Here is a 4,722-nt window from a genome sequence, read left to right as displayed (position 1 = left end):
CCTGCTGAATGCCACCTTTCCTTACCAACTGCCCTGCGGAAGTTAATGGGACTGACAGAGAAACACAAGCCTCTTTGGCCCACAGAGCATCCAGGAGACTATCCACTCCATCAGAACGGTGCAGCTCACCTACTTATGTCTGCGTCTTAATGACTTCAGTCTTGACTCCAACATTTACTTCAAAGACTATCAGCTCAAATTTATCATTTATATTCATGAGGCCATATCCTCTGACACCTAAACACATGAAGCACTTCAGTGACTGCAGTGAAATCATGCATGTATGCAAGGATTGCTTACATAAAGATCACTGGCGTTGGCTTAGGTTAGGCACCTGGGTAAAAATGTATTGTTTTGTCTCACAAAAGCCTTCATGAAAGGCAGCTCTGCTGAAGTGCACACATATAAGACACTTGACAAAGTCAGACTGAAGCTGGTCAGAAAATGAGGAGATTTTCAGACTTTTTGTTTTTGTGGGTTTTTTGCTCATTAAGGAACTTTCAGCCAAAATTTAAATATTCAGTTGTGGGGAGTGTATGTGCATTTTTGCCAGAATTTTTTCAGGGTTGGGGGGGGAGGGTGTAAAGGGAAGAAAATGGCTGGGGGGGGGGGACTTTTAAAAATGAAAAATCAAAATTTTCTGAAGACAATAACACTTCGTGAAAACAGTATTTAACTGAAAACTCAATTTTCCATCAAAAAGCAGGACAAAAATAACTATCTAGCCTTACAATGATGATTCTGATAATATTAATACTAAAAAATGAGTGATTATGATCCTCATCCTGCTCCTATTTAAGTCAATTTGAAACCTATTATAAAGAGAATTTGAAAGTTTAAAGCAATAACACTATAAAGCTGCTACTACTACTGTCTGGGGTCTTAATACTTCAGTGGGCAATACAGATTTATACAACTGAGGATCTGCACCTGTATTTTAAAATCAAGGTGGATTTTGATTGCCAAATAGCAATGCAAAGTCTTGAAACATTAAACTGAAACATTTTGTACATTTAAAAAAATATAATATTAAAAAGTTTGTTCTTGAGCTGTGACATTGTTAGCTACATGGTAACAACAACTAATTCTTGTTATAGCAATCACAGTAAATTTATGCCAAACACATTTGCGATAGGTATATTGTCATAACCTTAAAATTATATACATTTTTCTTATGTTATTCTGTATAGTTCAGATAATTTCTGGTTATTTGGTATGACTTTCAAAATACTTCCTTAGAAGGATTTGTGGCAATTGACTATTGTCTACCTCTTACATTGAAATAATTTTCTATAAAAATTAATTATGTATATATATTACCCCAAAATGCTAAAGAGATTACAGAGGCAATTTTCAGGTTTGAGAGTTTCTTTCATGTTACGTTTGTTTTGTATTTGTTACTGTTATTAATACATCTTTTTACTTTATTGCAAGTCAAATGTTATGATCTGTACAGGGACTGCAAGTGTGTAACCTTTCAGAACTACTGTTTGCTTGTATTTGCTATTATCTGAACTGGATATGTTTCACACCTCTGAAAATTAGACCTTCAATGTTGCTAATTAAAAGTGCTCTACCTGGAAGAGTGACTTTGAAAAAAAAAATGTGGCACTGTAAAATTCTATAGTTAGATATCCAACTAATTTTTATAACATATTTGATCAGTGAAGTGCAATGATTTTTTCCCCTCATAACGGTCAGCCCCACAAATTTGCCAAGCTAAACTCTCTCCATTTTGGACAAGATCTTCAGAAATTAAGGGTGTCAAATGCAAATGATATTTTCTGCAACATCCATGCAACCCTCTTGCTTTCCGATCATTCACACAATAAAACCTGTGCAAATCCATTTATGAGTAACACGTTTATACCAGAGCCACTGCTAGTCTAATCTTAAATTGCCTGGGTTCCACAGGTATAGCTGAGGACCATGTTTGCCCTACAAGTCTTTTATTATTGGTGTTGATATGAAAGATGGGATGCTCTGGTGCACCTGTGCTTGAGCATTATAAAACTCACCAGTTTGCTTATTAGTGTCCAGGAGGAGCTGAAGATTAACAAAACAAAACAAGTTTCAGAGGCAAATTGAGCAAATCCAATATAGAAATCAGCGAGATACGATCAATAGAGATTTCAAAGTGTCATTTTTACAAAACTTACTTTTCAAGAAAGAATTGCACTTTATAGAGGTGAAATGGCCTGAAACTGACAATACCTGAATCAGACTGAACCAGAGTCATTTATAACAGTTTGTCTAATGGAGGACAAAGGTAGAATCCATGAGCAATAACCTCTTAACTGGATTTTTCTGCGACTAGCTTTGTCCTCTAATGGATACTCTGTGCTTGTTTCACGAAAAGCTGAATAATTGACAGATAAACTGCACTGTCCCCAGTTTAAAGTCAGACACTGTAAATCACTTTATAATATATAGGTATTTATCACTCAGCACATAACCACTTTGATTTCAGATGGAGATAAGTATACGTCCCTCCCTTTCCCTCAACTCTGTCTCTAAAATAAATTTATTTTATGCCATATTATCATTTCATTGTCCAGTTTTTCCCACATGCTAGTACATAATTTTTAAAGAGCAGAATTAATGAATGTACCGGAGACTTTGCGCTTACATAGACTTTCATTTTACTTTGCAATGTCAGATCTTCCACCAGTCAGCATTATGCCACCAATCGTTTATATTATTCTTGCCTAATGGATAGAGAATAATTAATATGCTTCTAATAACTTACTGAACTGTGACCTAAACAACTTAAATAATACAACTAACTGAAGAGAAGATGCATTGGTGTGTCCATGGCTTCCAATCTGCTGCATGGAGTGTGAATTATAATGCCTAATGAATTATGTATAATGGTAAGAAATGTGCTGGGAATGGCATTTGAGCCATAGGAAGGTCACAATGTATCAGTACTGTGAAAGTATTGGGGGGGGGGGGGAAAACGCAACTTGCTGGCAGACAAAATCTTTCTAATTTAAAAGCAGCTCAAGAAACTAAAAAAAGCTTGCTTCCAAGGTTTGTTTATTCCCCAGTTTTCACCTTCACTTGTCATAGATCTCACTGGCCAGAAGCTGCCCTGCCAGATGAAGTGGCTTACTGGACTCAGTGGATACTGACGATTGAAATGTGACAGAGACGACCAGGACATAAGATCGGTTTCTTATCTGTTCAGCACATTTTTTTTTTGATGAAGACTGTAAAATGATAACGCTCATTCTGTATCTCTTGCGATCTTGTCTTGCTATATTTGCCCATCCTCAAACCCTCCAGCTCTCAAGCATACTCCCTTCTCTTCTTCTCTACACTCAGAAACTGCTCGCTGCCTGTTCTGTCCAGTAAAGGGAAGTCTCCCGAAGAACATAATTTTCCTTTGGAAAGAATAACATTACCTTTTATAAGAAACAAGGAATAAAACAATTGTGACAAACTGAACCCCTAGATCGATTGAGTTACACCCATGTAACTAAGGACAATATTTAGTCCAATATTTGATCTTCATAGTTTACACATTTATAAAATGTGGATATCCAACATCTTAAAAATGACATAGAGCAAGATTTTCAGCAGTATTTAGCTTCTCCATATTGAAACACTCCCTTCCAGGGATAGGTCTGAATCAGCATGAGGGTTATATTTCTAATAATTAATCTGAAATCAGATGCCAATGGTCTTTCTATATTTGACTGCAAACTCGTTTATCATCGCCACTGCATACTTGCCAACTCATATACTTGCTTCAAATTGCCTGTCTAGTACAAAAGAAACAGGTGTCTCTCATTAGTATGCAGCTTATGTGGTCCATCACGGAAAGTGCAAATACCTGTTTACACTGTTGGCTCCATTTATTTAATTGATTGTTATTAAACATAGTGGCACTGTCACTTAGTAAGGCTATCACAATCCTTCTCTCACACACACACACACTAATTTAATAACTTTAACTGCCTATATTCTCATGTTAATTACCTGTCACAATTTTACACCTGTTAAGGGCCCAATCCTGTTTCTTTTAAATTAAATCACTGGGAAAACTGGGCCAAAACAGTTAAAGCAGCCACTTTTACTAGCAGTAAATTTGGCACATGGTTTAAACTGATTCTAAGATAGTAATATTGACTCAGTTCCACTGCACAAGAGTAGAAGACCTTGGGAGATGGTTTGAGCATGTCCCCACTTCATGCTGTGGAACTGTATGACAGCATGTCATAATTTGGAGAAAAGTAAAGGTTAGAGGTATGCAGGACTGCCTTTAAGGTCATGGACAGTGGCAACACATAGGGGGTGCATGGGGGTGAGAGTGCTGGTGCACCCCCTGACTGGCTGCACTTACTGCTTAGGAGATGGGTGGGGGGGGGAAGCGGGAATGCCGGTGCCCCCCCCCCAACCCCTGCAAGTGCCAGCTGATCACTGAAGCTGCTCCCAGAAGCGGCTTCAGTGATCAGCCACAGTGATCAGCCATTGTGGGATCGGCTTCAGGGGTCCCCCCAGGCAGCAAGATTGGTCATGGGGAATCCTTCTACTAGGCAGAATCAGCCATGGGGGACCCCCCCACCCCGGTCGGTGGGACTGGTTGTAGGGGGGGCACATTCCCTGCCTGACTAAGGTGGTACCTGTCACCCATGGTCATGGATGCTGGACACTTTGGAAATATGGCCTAAGTCCGGTGCACTTTTTAAAAACTTACTTTATAGATGTTCAGAAACT

The sequence above is a fragment of the Alligator sinensis genome, unplaced genomic scaffold, assembly GCF_000455745.1.
Source record: "Alligator sinensis unplaced genomic scaffold, ASM45574v1 scaffold349_1, whole genome shotgun sequence".
NCBI classification, from domain to species: domain Eukaryota; kingdom Metazoa; phylum Chordata; order Crocodylia; family Alligatoridae; genus Alligator; species Alligator sinensis.
The sequence above is the reverse complement of the archived record's forward strand: the minus strand, read 5'-3'. Positions refer to the sequence as shown.